The sequence below is a fragment of the Mus caroli genome, unplaced genomic scaffold, assembly GCF_978045245.1.
Source record: "Mus caroli unplaced genomic scaffold, Mus_caroli_1 scaffold_9, whole genome shotgun sequence".
NCBI classification, from domain to species: Eukaryota; Metazoa; Chordata; class Mammalia; order Rodentia; family Muridae; genus Mus; species Mus caroli.
Window position 1 is genome coordinate 4,539,368 of NW_028227264.1, and position 21,116 is coordinate 4,560,483.

Genomic DNA, 21,116 nt, shown 5'->3' on the forward strand with positions numbered 1-21,116 from the left:
TAGAGAGGCAGATCTCAGGGCCTTGCTGACCAACCAGTCTAGCCCCCAAAAGGTGAGAAAATCCGTCCCTCCCCCAAAGTAAATGAATAGGTCATAGAACAATTAAAAGAAGAAACATGATAGTGATTTCCGACCTCTGCACATGTGAACACCGTGTTCATATATGTGCATATATGTGCATATATGACAAACACACAGATAAAGAAATAAATTGTCTTAGTTTGGGTTTTACTGCTTTGAAAAGACACCATGACCAAGGCAACTCTCATAAAGAACAGCATTTAATTTGGGTGGCTTACAGATTCAGAGATTCAGTGCATTATCATCAGGGTGGGAGCATAGCAAAGTCAAGGCAGACATGGTGCAGGAGGAGCTGAGAGTTCTACATCTTCCAATGAAGGCTGCTAGCAGAAGACTGACTTCCAAGCAGCCAGCCCACACCCACAGTAGCACACTTTGGCTTTGGAAGGTCTTGTTGACAAACCTGAAGTAAGAGCTAAGTGTGGTTCCTGGGACCCTCATGATAGAAGGAGAGAACTCACTCCTGCAAATTGTCCCCTATCCATCACACATATGCATGCACATGCTAATGATGATTTAAATGTTGAAGGATGTTGTTATAGGGTTGAGGGCATAACTCAACAATGTTAGTATTCAGAGGGTATCCATCAAAACACCTCATTATGCATTCATTCTTCATGTGACATGCCTTGGATGACCCTGGAGGGGGAGTCCCTCTTTAAATCCAGTGATAGAAGAGAGTGCATCATGCTAGCCTGGGGTCTGGTACAGTGCAAGTCACCGTGTAGATACAGAGAAAGAGTAAGGTAGGACCTTTGCTGTTGAGAAGTTAATTCTCTTTTCATGGTGGGGTGTGCTTGATGAAGCCTACGTAAAACAGAGGCTTAATGGTCAGCATCTGTGGTCAGCACAATGTCTGGGTAGGAACAAAAGACACAAACAAAGCAGAAAAGGAATTTTCTAGGTTTCTGAATAGCTCTCAAACGGGGCGGTTCAATGCGAAACAACAAAACCACAGGAAGTCAGAATCAAGGTCATGAAAAAGAACTAGTGTGCTACAAAGCCCTAGGAGACATGGGTTAGGAGCCACACTGGACACTATGCATGTGCTCAACTGTACTTGTTATGCTGCAGGCTGGATCCAGAAGAGCTTATATATGCTATGAGATGAACACCTGTCAAATCACATTCTAAGCCAGACATATTGGCCTTACTTTGTCAAACAAACCTTCTGAAGAAACTGTCCCACTTTACAGATTAGAATGTTGAGGCTCCCAGACATGGCATGCCTTTCCTAAGTTTTGCAGAGAGAGTTGTTAACTGACTGTGCTGGTACCCAACAGTCTCTACCATATAGCCTGTCTCTCACAGTCTAGGTAGGAACTATGCCTGTATCCCCTGCTTCCTTGAACCAGGAAGAGCAAACATGTGGTTCTTTTGGCTTCCAAACTTCAAATGCAGCCAATTGGCAGAAAAAAAATCCAGTGCAGGGATAGACTGATTAAAAAAAAATAAAAAAACTGAAAGACATTATAGAGGAAATGAATCCAATAGACACAAGACACAGGAAGGTCTCAGCCAGGAAAAAGAGAGAGGGTGGAAGAAGGGAGAGAAGAGAAAAGAAGAGGGGAGGGGAGGGGAGGGGAGGGGAGGGGAGGGGAGGGGAGGGGAGGGGAGGGGAGGGGAGGGGAGGGGAGGGGAGGGAAGGGAAGGGAAGGGAAGGGAAGGGAAGGGAAGGGAAGGGAAGGGAAGGGAAGGGAAGGGAAGGGAAGGGAAGGGAAGGGGGAGAAACACTAGGGGTGCAGCTCAGAGGGTACTGTCTCACCCCTCTTTCCTTTTCCATATTTTTCCACATCTATTGTCTTTGGTTTCCTAAAATGCCATTGCTTTCCATTTCATAAACACATGCTGTCTTAGTTTGGGTTTTATTGCTATGAACAGACACCATGACCACAGCAGCCTTGCCCAATTAAAGGCAAACATTTCATTGGGGCTGGCTTACAGTCAATGATTTTGAAGGGACTTCCCACTTTGTGGTTGTTGCTGCTGTGGCTGGTGATGGTGGCTTTGTTTTATTGTGTTTTGTTTTGTTTTGTTTTGTTTTGTTTTGTTTGAGACAGGATGGCCTGTAAGGTAGCCCGGAACTCGATATGTAGCCATGTATGACCTTGAACTTCTGATCCTTCTACCTCTATCTCCTAAACACAGAGGTTACAAGTCTGTGCCACCACACCCAGTTTATGAGGAGCTGAGCATTGTGCATAGGAGACAAACACCCCATCAACTGTGCTGGTCTCTATTTTATATGGTTTAATAAATCCATAAAGACTTCATTTAAAGAAACTTGTTAATTAAGTCTATGAGCATGTTATCTGCTCATCTGTTCTGTCTCACTTATTGGATTATCTGATCTCACTCCACACCCTATCTCCATTTATTTATATCAATGGGGTCTCACGTGGCCCAGGCTGGGATCAGACTCACTAAGTAGTCACCCTTGGATATCTGATCCTCCTGCTTCTAGCCCCAAATACTGAGTTTATGGGCATACTTAATTCATTCATTTATTTGTTTGATTTTGAGACAAGGTCCCACTGTATAGCCTATCCTGGAAATCATGATTCTACCTCAGCTTACCCAGCACTGAGAATACAAATGGGCACCACACACTCAGTGTCCCATCATCTTAACTGAAAAAATGAGAAGATTTCAAAGATGACCTAAGCTAACTTTCTGCAGTTAATCTCCACTTTCATAAATCGCCATCTTGTTTGGCCCATGTGCTCCCATTACGCATACAAAGAAGAACACAGTAGATTGTTCTTCAGGGTCATGAACTCAAAAATGTTCATTCCCTTAAATGAATCTGGCTTTCCTTAAATGTTTCTTAAACTCGGTAAAAGTTATCAAAATACCAATGAAAAATGCTATTTTCTTTCTTCTGTTTGGCCCTGAAGTTTGTGTGTTGAGTTTTTCTATGCTACCTCTGTGAAATCCTCCAATGTTTCCATATTGGTGGAACTCAATGATACAAAAACTTCTTTGTAGCCTGAATTCAAAAAACAACCTCTGTCCCATGGAAAGTCCTCCTGAAGTACTTTAGCAAGCCTTTCTTTATCTGATATCTTAGACACAGAGTGTTTTGCAAAAAAATATTTACTTTGGAGAAGTGCAATCAAGATCAGCTTCAAATTATATAAAACAAAATTGTCAAGAGGCAATACAAAGATTTCTTTTTAATGAGACGGCATATGTGGTCACTAGCTCATGATATGGGCAACTGACAAGACAATCCTATAACAATAAAGTAGAGAGGTGCTTAAGAAAGGCCATTTTGAAATCATGGTGGAGAAGGACTTTTATTTTTTAACATTTTATTCCATATATATTTAAAGTGTTACTTGTGGCTTTAAAAATATTTTAAAATTTTTATTTATGCACATGTATCTGTGCATTTCTGTATATGCCATATGTATGCATGTGCCTTCAGAGGTCAGAGGGGGCATCAGATCCCTTGGAACTGAAGTTACAGATAATAGTGAGCCTCAAATGTAAGTCCTCTTGGTCCTCTGGAAAAGCAGTATGTGCTTTTAAACCATTGAATTGTCTCTTCACCTCCCATCCCTCCCCGATGTTTTGGTATACACAATGAAATGACTGCTAAGAGAGGGCAGACATATATGTCATCTGACATGGTGGTCTGTTTATTTGGAAGGAGTACCTAAAGTTTGCTTTCAAGATGGTGCACTGGTTGGGAGATGGTAGAGACCATGGAAGAGCGTTGGAAGCATAGCAGCTTCCTTGTACCTACAAGCCTACCACTACTCTGTTGGACCCAGCAGACTTATAGAAGTGTGTACTAGGTTCATGGCCCCAAAGACTCCAGTTAGATTCTTTGGAATAAGCACCACCAGAGTCAAATGGTAAAAGAGTTTATAAAACAGAACTTCCAATCATTGAGATGTGCTCCTGAGGTCTGCAAAGAGTTTTAAAAATGCTAATAAATTGGATGTGTCTTCATGGCAGATGCAGCTTTAAGAGCTTTTAGAATTGCTCACGATGCTGCCCACCAGTGTCAAGACAAGTACCTGGACCACATGCAGTCCTAAAACAGAGCAAACAGAGGTATTGACTCCGCAGTTTCAAAGGAACTAGCCAAAACTGAGAAAAAAGGAGGATTCATGGGAGCCCATGCCCTTAGCTGTGTCAGAGCTGGCCATTGTCACTTCTTAAGACTTTAGGGTACGGGGTTCCACTGCAGGAAGTGAGGATGTCTGGGGACTGGGGAGGCTTCCAAGGCCTCCAACAGCATGCTACTTGTTCTAAATATGATCAGAACCACTGGAGCAATGCTATGGTTTGTATACGCTCGAACAAGGGAGCAGCACTATTAGAAGGTGTGGCCCTGTTGGAGTAGGTGTGCCCTTGTTGGAATATGTGTGTCACTGTGGGTGTGGGCTTTAATACTCAGTATTCTTCTAGCAGCCTTCAGCTGAAGATGTAGAATTCTCTGCACCTCCTGCACCATGCCGGTCTGGATGCTGCCATGCTCCCCGCCTTGATGATAATGTGTTGAACCTCTGAACCCTGTAAGCCAGCCCCAATTAGATGTTGTCCTTTATAAGACTTGCCTTGGTCATGGTTTCTGTTCACAGCAGTAAAACCCTAAGACAGGCAATGAATGTGGAACCAGGTTACTGCCAAACCAAAACTATGGCCTGTGATGCTCTGTGTGCACTCAGGTGTGGCTCAAGGGTCCTTAGGGTTCTCTGAGATGGCAGATGAAGCAGCTTTCTAGCTAATAGTTATCCTTGGGACTCATAGCTAAGGACCTAAGGTTCCAGGGGACTGCTGCCAGCACAGAGAGCCTGGTTCATCTGAACAGGCTGGCCCATCGGAGGCTGTGAGAAAGACTCCTGGCAAAGCTCTAGTTTATGTGAGAGTTGTCCTCAGAGGATGTCCTTTGACATACTGTTGAGAACAAACTCTTTTTAAAATTTTTTTTATTTTATTTATTTACATTTCATATGTTTTCTCCTTTCCTTGTTTCCCCTCTGCAAACCCCCTATCCCATCCCCCCTTACCCTGCTTCTGAGGGAGCTCCCCACCAACCCACCCACCCACTCCTGTCTCACTACCCTGGCATCTCCTACACTGGGACAAAGAGCCTTCACAGGACCAAGGGCCTCCCCTCACATTGATGCCTGACAATGCCATCCTCTGCCACATATGCAGCTGAAGCCACGAGTCCCACCATGTATGCTCTTCGGTTGGTGATTTAGTCCTTGGGAGCTCTGGTGGGGGGTGGTTTGTCTGGTTGGTTGATAGTTGTTCTTCCTATGGTGTTGCAAACCCCTTCAGCTCCTTCAGTCCTTCACCTAACTCCTTCATTGGGGTCCCCATGCTCATTCCGATAGTTGGCTGCAAGCATCCATGTCTGTATTCGTCATAAAACCAGGGACACTGAAATTTATAGAGGAGAAAGTGAGGAAAAGCCTCGAAGATATGGGCATAGGGGAAAAATTCCTAAACAGAACAGCAATGGCCTGTGCTGTAAGATCAAGAATCGACCAATGGGACCTCATAAAATTGCAAAGCTTCTGTAGGGCAAAAGATACTGTCAATAAGACAAAAAGGCCATCAACAGATTGGGAAAGAATTTTTACCAATCCTAAATCTATAGGGGACTAATATCCAATATATACAAATAGCTCAAGAAGTGGAACTCCAGAAATTCAAATAACCCCATTAAAAATGGGGTACAGAGCTAAACAAAGAATTCTCAACTGAGGAATACTGAATGACTGAGAAGCACCTAAAAAAATGTTCAACATCCTTAGTCATCAAAGAAATGCAAATCAAAACCACCCTGAGATTCCATCTCACACCAGTCAGAATGGCTAAGATCAAAAATTCAGGTGACAGCAGATGCTGGTGAGAATGTGGAGAAAGAGGAAAACTCCTCCATTGCTGGTAGGATTGAAAGCTTGTACAACCACTCTGGAAGTCAGTCTGATGGTTCCTCAGAAAACTGAACATAGTACTACCGGCAGATCCAGCAATACCTCTCCTGGGCATATACCCTGAAGATGTTCCAACCGGTAATAAGGACACGTGCTCCACTATGTTCATAGCATCCCTATTTATAATAGCCATAAGATAGAAAGAACCCAGATGTCCCTCAACAGAGGAATGGATACAGAAAATGTGGTACATTTACACAATTGAGTACTACTCAGCTATTAAAAATTTATGAAATTTTTGGGCAAATGGATGTATCTGGAGGATATTATCCTGAGTGAGATAACCCGATCACAAACGAAGTCACTTGATATGCACTCACTGATAAGTGGATATTAGCCCAGAAACCTAGAATACCAAAGATACAATTTGCAAAACACAAGAAACTCAAGAAGAATGAAGACCAATGTGTGGATACTCCATTCCTCCCTAGAATAGGAAATAAAATACCCATGGAAGGAGTTAACAGAGACAAAGTTTGGAGCTAAGACGAAAGGATGGACCATCCAGAGACTGCCTTACCTGGGGGTCCATCCCATAATCAGCCACCAAATGCAGACACTATTGCATATGTCAGCAAGATTTTGCTGAAAGATATAGCTGTCTCTTGTGAGGCTATGCCAGTGCCTGGCAAATACAGAAGTGGATGATCACAGTCGTCTACAGGATGGAACACAGTGCTCCCAATGGAGGAGCTAGAGAAAGTACCCAAGGAGCTGAAGGTGTCTGCAACCCTATAGGTGGAACAACAATATGAACTGACCAGTACCCCTGGAGCTCGTGTCTCTAGCTGCATATGTAGCATAAGATGACCTTGTCGGCCATTATTGGGAAGACACACCCCTTGGTCTTGCAAACTTTATATGCCCCAGTACAGAGGAACACCAGGGCCAAGAAGTGGGAGTGGGTGGGTAGGGGAGCAGGGCATGGGGAAGGCATAGGGAACTTTTGGGATAGCATTTGAAATGTAAATAAAGAAAATATCTAATAAAAATTTTTTTAAAGAAAAAGAAAGAAAACCTTGACTCTAAGTCTATAGAGACATTCCATGTTGTTCTCGTTTATTGCTTGTTAACTGTAATTATGTTTTGATTTGTTACTTTGTTTTTTGTTCTTTGACAATTTCATAAATGTTTATAATGTTTGTCTCCAATCTCCATTACCCCACTGATCCACTCCTCTTCCTCCTCTTCTTCATCCTCTTCTTCTCAACAACTCTCCTTGCTATCTCCTTATGGTTTTTGACTTGGTTTAATCTTTTGTGAGCCCCTGATTTAAATAGGAATGCTCGTATGAATATGGGTGAATCACGGGTACCAGCAACTATACCACTTAAAAAAATAGCTGGTTACTTCCTACAGGCTTAATTATCTTGACCTATTTAGAACTGATATTTGGGCATTACAAATAAGTGCCAGAATTATTTTCCCATATGGATACAGCAATGATGAGTATTATTGATTTAAAATTATTAAAGATATCATCTTTTCTCTGCTTGATTACAATGGCGGCTTTGTAGCTCCTTGGATAGCCACGAGGATACAGGACTGTTTCTGCACTAGTCTCCATTCTATTGCACTTCCGCATCTGTGCACCTGTTTGTAATGCTATTAACAAAGGAGGCTTGGCTTTGCTATCCTTTAATAGGTCCACATATGAGATTAACCCTTGGCTGACATCTGGGAAATTAGATTGGGGATGAGTTCCCATCATTTTTTTAAAAGGATAAGAGTAGCTCACACTGCCTAAAACTCTTTATAAATGTGTAATTTCTAGTGAAGATTTGCTTCCCTGCTAGGAGCCTGGTTAGCAGGCTCATGCCTGCAGAGGGCCTCTGTGAGAAGCGCTCCCCAGATATTAAGTCTCTGAGGGACATTTCACATGAACTGCTGTAACTCACCAAGAGAATTAAACACACCTTGTGTGGCTCTGCAGAGAGCCTGAGGACAAGGACTCCTGGAGCCTCACCTGACTCCATTTAGGTTTTACTCTGCATACCATACTCTTTCTGATCTCACTTTATGTATTTTGCTCTGTCCCTTTTCACTACAACATAAAACTTGTATCCTCTTGTAATACAGTACAGCCATAGGCACAAACACCTTGGAGCCTGCTAGTCAATTATCTGTCCAGTCTGAGGTATTCCTGGCTGTGCTCTTAAGGAATATTAACACAATACCATGCTGTCCTAAAGACAAAAGACAGACAGACAGACACACACACACACACACACACACACACACACACACACACACACAAAGATAGAGATATAGATATATAGATATTTAGCCATAAGACCTGGCAGTGGAAGTTTGCCTGGCCAAGCATGGGGATAACTCAGTTTCAAACACTGTCTTTAACGCTTCACAATATCCAATATGAATTGTGTGATTATCTTAATGATAAACAAGGTCCTGAGAAACTTTTTTCTCTAATGTGCTGATGTTACATAGTTATACAGTTATATAAAGTTATATAGTTATCAGGACTAGGGAATGGCTCAGACAGTTATGTGCCCACTGCACCTGAATTCAAATCCCCAGAGTCCTCATAAACTGTGGCACGAGCCAGTAATCCCAGCACTGAGAAGACGCTCCCTGGAACTTCCTGGCAAGACAATCTAGCCAAATGGGTGATCTTCAGACTCAGTAAGCAAATCAGTCTCTATTGCTTTCCCCCATTCCATCTCCTCAGAATTGTTAAGACACAATTATCTGACTTCTATCACTTGGTTTTTAGTTGAAAAAATATTTTGTCTGTGTTAAGGAAAACACACACAGTGTCACACACTACATAACAATGTTTGCTTAATGATAGATGTGATAACGGTCCTATGAGTCTATGTCACCCGGTGATATCACAGCCACTTTAGTTTATATAAGTACAGTCTGTGGTGTTGAAGTGCTGAAGTCATCTGGGCTGGAGAGATGGCTCAGTGGTTAAGAGCACTGACTGTTCTTCCAGAGGTCCTGAGTTCAATTCCTAGCAACCACATGGTGGCTCACAACCATCTGTAATGGGATCTGATGCCCTGTCTGGTGTGTCTGAAGAGAGCAATAATGTACTCGTATACATAGAATGAATAAATAAATTTTAAAAAAAGAAATCATCTAAAGATACATTTGCCAGGATCCCTACTGGCCAGTGAATCATAGCTGCATATGTATGTGGGTGTGTGTACATATGGTGTGCACGTGTGGGCCTGAGTATGTAGATGTGTCTGTCTGTCAACCTCTATATCCATGAGCACCACATCTGGGATTGAATTGTCAATTGGTTCCCACCTTGGTGCTTCCGGGAAGTGGTGAAGTCTTTAGGAGGTAGAGCTTAACAAGAAGACTTCAAGGCACCATCTTGAAGAGGATGAAAAATATTGTGGGATAGGATCTTAAGCCTCTCCCACCCCTCTACCCCCCATGCCTTCACTCTACCATATTTCTCTGCCATGTCCCAAATCAACGGAGCCCACCAACCATAGAATGAAAATCTCTACAATTGTGAACCAAATGAAAACCACTTCTCTTTATAAGTTTGTCTCAGCCATTTCTGTAGTCACAGGGGCTGATGAGTGCTAATACTATACTGGGCTATAGATGAGTTGTCACAGTATGTATTGCAGTATTGAATCATGTGCAAATACTATAACAGTTTATGTAAGGAACGCAGAACCTGCAGATTTGGGCTATTCTAGAATAGAAGGTCCATGAAACCCATTCCTCAAGGCAGTCAAGGGACAGCAGAACATGCTGAAAACCTACCTGGCTCAGACCTATTGCCCAGACCTATCTCAAGATATAGTAGACACACCAGAGAGAAGTTTTGAACACTATGTAAATTTCTTAGGATTCCCTAGACAATAAGCTTAAAGCTCTCGAGTGTCTCCCCTCACTGAGCTTTTTAATGTGGTAAGAGCAGATATAGATAATATTTTAGATGGGAGAATTCAATGTATGCTCCCACCCCCTCCCCTACCATTAGAGAGCATTGTCCTTTTCATGAAGACAACTGAGGAGTACCCTAGTTGGATCTGAGAACTTGGGGTGACAGTGAACTCTTTGTCAGATCCTCAGTTGAGAAATCTACAAGACATATGATAACCAGTGATCAATGAGTGAGCTAAGGAGTGGTCGGCATAGTCCTGGATCACTAGTAGCTGTAGAATATGGGGAAGGGAGTGAGTGATTCCTGTGTGCCCTCATATGAACGACTTACTTTAGGTTCTATTCCTGAGGACAAACTCCAGGGATACAAACTATAGCACCCCAGCAAAGAAAAAAAGAAATGATCATCAGAGGGCATCTATTGACCATGGGAGCCAACTAGGCTGAAAATGCATTTTCTGCATAAAGAGCTAAGACTGACAGAAAGATAGAGTCATCCATCTGAGAACACCTTCCAGGTCCTGAAAATGCTAGGCCACTTTAGGATAGAGCCAGATAAGAAGGTGTTTTCCTGTTTCCTTGCCTCTTCCCTAACTCGGCTAATAAAAGGGGGGAAACAGGAAGAGGAAGAAAGCCATCTGTACCTTTCAACCATCCATAGGGTGACCCCAGCTTCAGACCTTAGCTGCATGTGCCAGTGCAGGGAAAGGAAGAGAGAGTGGGTCGGTGTTAAATTGGTTTGGAAGTTTTAACTGACACGTAGGAATGAATGTGTGGATTCCCAAATCAAGAGTCTTTGCAATCAGAAATTCTTCTGGAGCTTTCTGGGACATGGTAGTGACTGCGGTCAGGCCCTGTTCCATCTACTCCCGTCCAGACTCAACTGCAGTTTGCTCCCATCGAGTTACAAGTCATCCAGAAAGCCACGCCACTGCTATGGCTTTAATGACACCAGAAAGACATCCAAGGATATCAAATTAGAACCATGGTCACCAGCCACAATAAGGTCACTGGAGAAGGTACCTGCAGACTTGATCAGAGGCACAAAGAAAAAAATTGAAAGGAAAAGGACTAGTGCACATGACCAAGTCACTGAGACTCAGTACAAGAAAAACCCTCTCTGGTGAAGGTTCCAAGACATGGGCTCATTTCCAGATGAGAATCCACAAGCAACTCATCATTTTACAGTCTCATTCCCAGGAGCCCTTTCTCTTTAATAAATGGTTGCAGGGCGATGGTGGTGCATGCCTTTAACCCCAGCACTAACTGAGGAGACAGAAGCATGGTCCCTGTGCAAAGATGATATGCAAGCTCACAAAGTGGTCCATATTTTTAGTAACAAAAGGAACACTAATTCTATTCGTTCTATGAAGCCATAGTTACTCTGTTATCTAAACCACACAAAGAACTAACAAAGAAAGAAAACTTCAGACCAATTCCCCTTATAATATCAATGCAAAAATACTCAATAAAATACTAGCCAACTGAATCCAAGAACACATCAAAATGATCACTCATCATGATCAAGTAGGCTTCATCCCAGGGATACAGGGATTGTTCAATATATAGAAATCCACCAATGTAATCCACTATATAAACAAACTCAAAGAACAAAAACCACATGATCATCTCATTAGATGCTGAAAAAGCATTTGACAAAATACAACACCCCTTCACATTAAAAGTCTTGGGAATATCAGAAATTCAGGGCCTATACCTAAACATAATAAAAGCAATATACAGCAAACCAGCAGCCAACATCAAACTAAATGGAGAGAAGCTGGAAGCAATCCCACTAAAATCAGGGACTAGACAAGGCCTCCCACTCTCTCCCTATCTATTCAATATAGTACTTGAAATCCTAACCAGAGCAATTAGACAACAAAAGCAGGTCAAAGGGATACAAATTGGAAAGGATGAAGTCCAAATATCACTATTTGCAGATGATATGATAGTATACTTAAGTGACCCCAAAAATTCCACCAGAGAACTCCTAAACCTGATAAACAACTTCAGCAAAGTGACTGGATATAAAATTAACTCAAACAAATCAGTAGCCTTTCTCTACTCAAAGGATAAACAGGTTGAGAAATAAATTAGGGAAATACCCTTGACAATAGTCACAAATAATATAAAATACCTTGGTGTGACTCTACCAAGCAAGTGAAAGATTTGTATGACAAGAACTTCAACTCTCTGAAGAAATAAATCTAAGAAGACCTAAGAAGATGGAAAGATCTCCCATGCTCGTGTATTGGCAGGAAATATATAGTAAAAATGGCTATCTTGCCAAAAGCAATCTACAAATTCAATGCAATCCCCATCAAAATTCCAACACAATTCTTCATAGACTTAGAAAAAGCAATTTGGGGCTGGTTATGCTTTTCCAAAGGTCCTGAGTTCAAATCCCAGGAACTACATGGTGGCTCACAACCACCAATAACGAGATCAAACACCCTCTTCTGGTGGGTCCGAAGACTGCTACAGTGTACTTATTTATAATAATAAATAAGTCTTTGGGCCAGTGTGAACAGGGACTGGGTGAGGTTGACCAGAGTGAGCAGAGGTCCTAAATTCAATTCCCAACAACTACATGAAGGCTCACAAACATCTGTACAGCTACAGTGTACTCATATATACATAAAATAAATAAATAAATCTTATATAAAAAAGAAAGAGCAATTTTCAAATTCATTTGGCATCAATGAGAGGGGAAGCCCTTGGTCCTGTGGAGGCTTGATGCCCCAGTGTAAGGGGATGCTATAGTGGTGAGGCGGGAGTGGGTGGGTAGGGGAGCTCCCTCATAGAAGCAGAGGGAAGGGTATGGGATGGGAGTTTGCAGAGGGAAAACTTGGAAGAGGGACAACATTTGAAATGTAAATAAATAAAATAATAAAAAACAAACAAAACAAAACACTGGCTGTACTTCCAGAGGACCTGGGTTTGATTCCCACCCATGGAAGCTCACAGCTGTTTGTAACTCCATTTCCATGGGATTTGATGACCTCTTCTGGCCTCTATAACCAGGAGGCATGTGTGTGAAGTACATGCAAGCAAGAGACCCACACATGAAATGTAAAATGATAATTATTTTTTAATGAAAAAAAGCTAGGCACACAGATGCACTGAGCAGGGGACCCCTAAGGCTGCTGGTCAGCTAGCCTAGCATTCTTAGTGAGCTCCAGGCCAAGGAGAGACCCTGACTCAAAAAGGCAGTGGATAGTACTATGGAGTAACAGCACTGGAGATGGGCATCTGTACCCCCCCACACACACACACACAGAGGCCCCAAATGCAGATTACATTTTCAAAAAGTGAAAATCCATACACTTGCAGATCTGTGGCTTCTTGGGACAGGATTTGAGATGGCAATATTACCTGCCAACAGGTACAGGGAAATTGTTTGGATGACTGAATATCTTCTGATGCTAGATTGTGTTAGCTGTTTCATAGCTATATGAATTGATGGAAAGTTTTATTAGACTGTATCCTTACAATGAGTGAATTTTATAGAGTGGAAAATTTTATCTCAATAAAGTTTTGATAGAACACCATACATAGGATAAAAAAGCAAAGAGGTAGAAATAAATACACTGATCATATATTAGTAATTATCAAAGTTGGATGCTAAGTATTGGAGTTTTATTATAAAATTCCTTCTCATTTTTATATCTGTTTATATATTTCATAGCTAAACATTTTTAAAGGAGAGATTAAAATTTTGCCTTATAAAGAGATAGCTTATAAACATTTTTTAAAAGATTTATTTTATTTATATAAGTACACTGTAGTTGTCTTCACACACACACACCAGAAGAGGGCATTGGATCCCATTACAGAAGGTTGTGAGCCACCATGTGGTTGCTGGGAATTGAACTCAGGATCTCTGGGAGAGCAGCCAGTGCTCTTAACCACTAAGGCATCTCTCCAACCCACTAATAAACATTTGATGTTAATTGCTATGCTTCCATTTAGTTGCTGAGTCATTCTATAAATGTGACAGTCTTCAACAGAAAAATGGCTACAGAAATGCAAATGACTTGTGAATTTAGTTGCAACTCTGCAAACAGGTTATAGGTTCAACAGTTGTAATAATGGGTGCTAAATAATCAGAAAAGTAAGAGGAGCATAGAGGGGACACCCTATTTCTGCTTCTAAAAGATTCCTAGAACTTTTAAGCCACCCTCCCCATTTTAATACTTAGAGCAGCAGGTCTGAAAGCTATTTTAAGTCTCTGTAGTATCCTGTCAAGAGATGTCTCCCTATAATCTTTTGCTTGTTAAATTAAACAAAGCATATTAAGAAGTAAGAAGGTAGCCAGAGAGAAGGCTCAGTGGGTGAAGGAGCTTGCTGTCAAGCCTGACTATCTGAGTTCAATCCCCAGGACCCATGGACTTAAAGAAGAGAATCAACTTACACAAGTCGTCCTCTGAGTTCTAAATGTGTGCCATGGCATGCACATAAATACACTGTGTTGGCTAGTTTTGTGTCAACTTGGCACAGGCTGGAGTTATCACAGAGAAAGGAGCTTCAGTTGGGGAAATGCTTCCACGAGATCCAGCTGTAAGGCATATTCTCAATTAGTGATCAAGGGGGGAGGTCCCCTTGTGGGTGGTGCCATCTCTGGGCTCTCTTGGTTCTATAAGAGAGCAGGCTGAACAAGCCAGGGGAAGCAAGCCAGTAAGGAACATCCCTCCATGGCCTCTGCATCAGCTCCTGCTTCCTGCCCTGCTTGAGTTCCAGTCCTGACTTCCTTTGGTGATGAACAGCAGTATGGAAGTGTAAGCCAAATAAACCCTTTCCTCCCCTACTTGCTTTTTTGTCATGATGTTTTGATCAGGAATAGAAACCCTGACTAAGACATACACAAAAAACAAATGGCATGCACATAGATAGATATGAATGGAGAGATGATTGATAGATAGGTAGATAGATAGATAGATAGATAGATAGATAGATAGATAGATAGATATAGAGAGATGATAAATGATAGATATGAATGGATAGATGATAGATAGATAGGTAGGTAGATAGATAGATGATAGATAGATAGATAGATAGATAGATAGATAGATAGATATAGAGAAATGATAAATGATAGATATGAATGGATAGATGATAGATAGATAGATAGATAGATAGATAGATAGATAGATAGATAGATAAAATGTAATTTCTTTTTCAAGAAGGCAGAAGTTAAGAGTTTGAGACATGGCTCAGCAGTTAATAGTAATTGTTGTTCTTGCAGAGGACCTGGGCTTGATTTGACAGCACCACATGGCAGCTGGCAACCATCTGACTCTAGTTCCAGGGAATATGACACTCTTTGCCGGCCCCTGTAGGCTATGGTATACATATATGCACACAGGCGAACCTTCATAAATAAATAAAAGGAGACAGAAACAAGTTATAAATCCACTGTATGTCTGATTTTTCATTAACAAGGAGTTACTAAGGAAGAAAACTAGTTAATAAAGTAAGTGCATATATTGTTAAGAGTTTTTGAGAGGTTTAGCTTAAAATATCTCAGTGTCTCACTGTGCCAGATGCTCCTGAACAAAACTGGATAACTACAAAAAACTGATGGGTCTGTGCGGTCTGCTATGAACCCAATAAGGCAGCACTATCCACTAGAAAGAGAGACATGCCAATTACCATATATATATTTCTGATACATGGCAAGGGGAGGGGTAAATCCTTTTGAAGAACATGGCAAAGAATCTTGTTAGTGATGCCCGCAAGTTCTGTGGAACAAGTAGCAGCAGACTTTGTTAACATGCCACATCACCTGTGTAGGCAACCTATTTATCCAGGCTTCTGGGAAGACTTCATACAAGAGCAGAAGAGCAAATTGGTGTGTGTGAAAGTGCCCACTTGTAACACAGCAAACTACTCCACTGCCACACTGGCCTTAATCCACCCAGGAAGGTGAAGGCCCCATGAGCAGGTCACCTCTCTCAGCCCCCGAATCCTAAGGCCACTGTATTGGGAATCTAACTTCCAACATGTGGATTTTAAAGGCCAAATATCCCAACATAGTGGGCTGCAAGACAAGTGTCTGATATCCTTTTGCACAGGAGTCTCCAGTGATCCTAGCACAGGATCTGCCTCTCCTGTCCAGTGCAGTCCTGATACCTTTCTTGAAAATCAGTTGACCACAAAATTTAGACTATAAAATGTTAATCATTGCATCTTCACTCTGAGACACTGTCAGCTTCTAAAAGGGGCATGGATCTGAAGTGATAAACATAAATGACACCATGAGAGGACCATGGGTATGTGGGAGCAGCCAACATGGACTGTGCTGACTTGGATATTTTTAAGGCAAATTATTTCTCCTACTACTCTATGGTTTTGGCTCTAATTTTATTTCTTCTTCCTATTTTTTTTAACATCTCTTGGTAAAACCAGAAACTCTAGTTGATACCACACAGAGAAGAGTCCAGACTAATGCAGAATCAGCAACTCCGTCTCTCACCCTGGACCCCTCCTTCCTCTGGGAGCCTTCTTTGTCTTTGATTCAACCCAAAGTGTCTGCATCACCCTGAGCTTGCAGTCAGAGGACATGGCTTTCTGTGTTCAGCAGCCCACCAGTCAAGTGACCTGATAAAGAACACAACAAAGGTGTGGTCTGTCTCCTGTGGTGACAAGGGAGGCCTTCCTGTGCAGCCTGTGGTGGACTTCTGTCCCTTACACAGAATCACTGAAGAGAAGAAGGTGAAGGCTTTGGACAAGATTCATACTTAGTAGCAAGTGGATTCATCAAGGCCACCAGCAGGAGACAGGATGGTGAGGGAGTGACTGGCCGATGGCAGAGTGGGGATGAAAAGCTAGCCCACGTCTGGAATGGAGCAGGGGTGAGGTTCCTCCATACCAGCTCCTGACAGAAGCAAAGCACTCACAGCCCCGGAGGCTCCACCGGGAAGAGAAACACAGTTGCTTGGGATTCAGTTGGGTTTCATCCTTCTGTTCTTTCCCCGTTGGGGAATGTATCTTTGATGTCTGTCATCCAAAGCCACTTTGGTGTGTGTGGTGGGGGAAGGCGGGATGATGGTAGCCTGAGTTTCTAACTCACCAGAAATAAAGGGGTGCTCTGTGAGTTGGGGGAACAATTAGGTCAGCTAGGCATTTCTTGTTTGGGATGTACTGTGTATTCTTTACCTTGTTTGTCATCGTGTGGAAAACAAGACTTTGTTCTGGGAGGAGGGACCTCCAGGGAAGAGCTGGAAACTCCCCAGTGTTCTGGCAAGGGAGTGGCTGAGGCACCAAGGGAGGCCTTCCTGTGCAGCCTGTGCTTCCCTGTTGTCACAGCAACCCTTTCCTGTCAGTGTCAACAGACCAGGCCAAGCAGAGCCAAAGGGCTGCATCCCACCCATCAGGAGCAGCAACCTAGTCATGAGACATCCATCTCAGACAGTAACCCAGAATGTAACTGTGCTTTGTAACTTCAGACTGCTTGTTTCTTCTTATCCTCCAGCAAGACACTGTCTGTGTTCCCCTCCTGTTTAATCCTGCATCATTACTCAGGCAGACCTAAGGAAGCCTGAGACAAGAAAACAAGCTTACTCCCAGCTTGGTTGGTTTCTTAGAAACCTTCAGGACTAGGTCTGCTGCAGAGCTAACGTTCCCTGACTTACTAAGGACTCAGATGTGGCTACAGTCCTTACCAGGAGCATCGCTTTCCATCTTCCACCTACCCCTCTGGGAAAGGACAGCTCATTTGTGGAAGGCCTAGGGGTGAGGGTAGGGGAAAATCATCCTTTCAGGCAGGATTAGAGTTCTTGGACCTTGGCTTGTGGGAGAGCCAATGATGAGCCCCAGAAGTTATGAATGAGAGAGAAATGGGTGTTGTGTAAAGGGACCAGATTCCAGAACGATCTCCATTCTACAGCATCTTCTGTGGAATCCTGCCTCCTACCACCTGGTGTAGAAGGTGGCATGACAATCAGAGCAAGGAATTACAGAGAACAAGATCCTAACAAAAGGACTGGAGAGATGGCTCTATGGTTAAGAGCACCAGCAGTTCTTCCAACAGACCCAAGTTCAATTTCTAGCACCCATATTGTCAGCTCACAGCTATCTGTAATTCCAGTTTTAGACCTTCTGACACCCTCACACAGACATACTTGCTGGAAAATCACCAATGCACATAAAAATAAATAAATAAATAAATAAAGCACTAAAAATATCCTACAAGCAGCTGAAGTGTCATTGTGGAGGCACACCTTTAATCTCAGTGCTCAGGTGACAAATATTTATAAGTTCAAGACCAGCTTGGCTCTATATGTGAGTTCTTGAATAGCCAGAGATACATGGTGAGACTATGTCTCAATCTCAACAACAAGAGATTGGAGTATGATCATAAAGTCATAAAGATTTGGGCCTGGATTCTTGGCAGCCACACGAAACCCAGGCAAGGTCATGTATGCCTACAGTCCCTGCACTGGAGAGAGGGCCAGAAGCAAGAGGATTCTGGGACTCACTGGACAAGAGGCCAAGCAGAAAAATGACAAGATCAAGCTCGATGAGAGACTCTGTCTCAAAAAGTAAAGTGAAGAGCAACAGAGGAAGACATGCACATACACACACACACAAACACAAATATACTCAGAGACACACATAGACACACACACAAACACAGACACACACAGAGACACATACACACAGAGATATACAGAGACACAACAAAGACATACACACAGAGATACACATAGTCACACACAGAGACACACACAGATACACAGAGACACACAGAGAGAGACACAGACACACACATGCATGCATGCATGCAAAAATAAACATTTTTTTAAAAACAGAGTGAGTTTATCACTCCTAAACATGGTACTAAACAACTGTCTCCTTCCACTTGACAGTGCAGGTAGGGAAGGCCTTGGTAATAAATGCTTCAATTACAATGAGCAACATCTGAAATGTGCAAGGAAATGATGGTGTAAGAGGCCTATTGGAAGACATGTGGCCTTTGCAAACAGCTTCAGTGGATTCTTCATAGATGCATGATGTGACCTTTTGTGCTTCTGGGCTACTTCAGTTACAGTAATGTCAGAGAAAGTGGCCAAAGCTGGATACTTCAAATTCTGTTGTCTTCCTATTACTGAGAACCACTGCAGGAAAACCAGTGCACACCTCCTATCAGCCTCTCTGGGACAAGCACAGAGGGAATAAACACAACCTTATCACCTCATTTGCCTTACTGAGAGGTACATTAAAACAGCACTAACAGCTGCACGTAAGCCCTGGAAGCCTTTGCTGACCTGCAAGTTCCCAAATGAGCAGTATTCAGTCATACAAAATCCAGCGGCATCACCCAGGTTCCTCCCAGACAAATAACACACAGAACAATTGTTTCCTTAAGAACTGAGAATTCGAGTTCGATCGGTAGCGGGAGCGGAGAGCGGACCCCAGAGAGCCCTGAGAGCCCCACCGCCGCCGCCGGTCTAGTCACCATCACCGCAACCATGAGCAGCGAGGCCGAGACCCAGCAGCCGCCCGCCGCCCCTGCCGCCGCCCTCAGCGCCGCCGACACCAAGCCCAGCTCCACGGGCAGCGGCAAGGGTTGTGGCGGCCCGGGCGGCCTCACATCGGCGGGGACAAGAAGGTCATCGCAACGAAGGTTTTGGGAACAGTCAAATGGTTCAATGTAAGGAACAGATACGGTTTAATCAACAGGAATGACACCAAGGAAGACGTATTTGTACACCAGACTGCCATAAAGAAGAATAACCCCAGGAAGTACCTTCGCAGTGTAGGCGATGGAGAGACTGTGGAGTTTGATGTTGTTGAAGGAGAAAAGGGTGCGGAGGCAGCAAATGTTACAGGCCCTGGTGGAGTTCCAGTTCAAGGCAGTAAATACGCAGCAGACCGTAACCATTATAGACGCTATCCACGTCGTAGGGGTCCTCCGCGCAATTACCAGCAAAATTACCAGAATAGTGAGAGTGGGGAAAAGAACGAGGGATCGGAAAGCGCTCCTGAAGGCCAGGCCCAACAACGCCGGCGAAGGTTCCCACCTTACTACATGCGGAGACCCTATGCGCGTCGACCACAGTATTCCAACCCCCCTGTGCAAGGAGAAGTGATGGAGGGTGCTGACAACCAGGGTGCAGGAGAGCAAGGTAGACCAGTGAGACAGAATATGTATCGGGGTTACAGACCACGATTCCGAAGGTATGGTTACAGACCACGATTCCGAAGGGGCCCTCCTCGCCAAAGACAGCCTAGAGAGGATGGCAATGAAGAGGACAAAGAAAATCAAGGAGATGATACCCAAGGTCAGCAGCCACCTCAACGTCGGTATCGCCGCAACTTCAAACCGACGCAGACGCCCAGAGAACCCTAAACCACAAGATGGCAAAGAGACAAAAGCAGCCGATCCACCAGCTGAGAATTCGTCTGCTCCCGAGGCTGAGCAGGGTGGGGCTGAGTAAATGCCGGCTTACCATCTCTACCATCATCCGGTTTGGTCATCCAACAAGAAGAAATGAATATGAAATTCCAGGAATAAGAAATGAACGAAGATTGGAGCTGAAGACCTTAAGTGCTTGCTTTTTGCCCGCTGACCAGATAACATTAGAACTATCTGCATTATCTATGCAGCATGGGGTTTTTATTATTTTTACCTAAAGATGTCTCTTTTTGGTAATGACAAACGTGTTTTTTAAGAAAAAAAAAAGGCCTGGTTTTTCTCAATACACCTTTAACGATTTTTAAATTGTTTCATATCTGGTCAAGTTGAGATTTTTAAGAACTTCATTTTTAATTTGTAATAAAGTTTACAACTTGATTTTTTCAAAAAAGTCAACAAACTGCAAGCACCTGTTAATAAAGGTCTTAAAAAAAAAAAAAAGAACTGAGAATTCCTTAAGAACTGAGAATTCGGGGCTGGAGAGATGGCTCAGTGGTTAAGAGCTCCGACTGCTCTTTTGAAGGTCCTGAGTTCAAATCCCAGCAACCACATGGTGGCTCACAACCATCCGTAACGAAATCTGATGCCCTGTGATGTTAGATAACAATCAGTATTAAAAGTCACAAATCCCAGGTGGGCAGGGTGGTGCAGAGGTATGATCTCAGCACTTGGAAGGCTGAGGCAGGAGAATCGTGAGTTTGAAGCCACCTTGTGCTACAACGCAAAACCTTGCATTTACATAAAATAACATTCAAAACAAAAATCACAGC

At 43.0% G+C, this 21,116-nt stretch overlaps 1 pseudogene; it reads left to right on the forward strand.

Moving 5' to 3' along the window:
- Positions 1-19,319: 19,319 nt before the first annotated feature.
- Positions 19,320-20,769, forward strand: LOC110303435 (Y-box-binding protein 1 pseudogene; annotated as a pseudogene).
- The last annotated feature ends 347 nt before the right edge of the window (positions 20,770-21,116 follow it).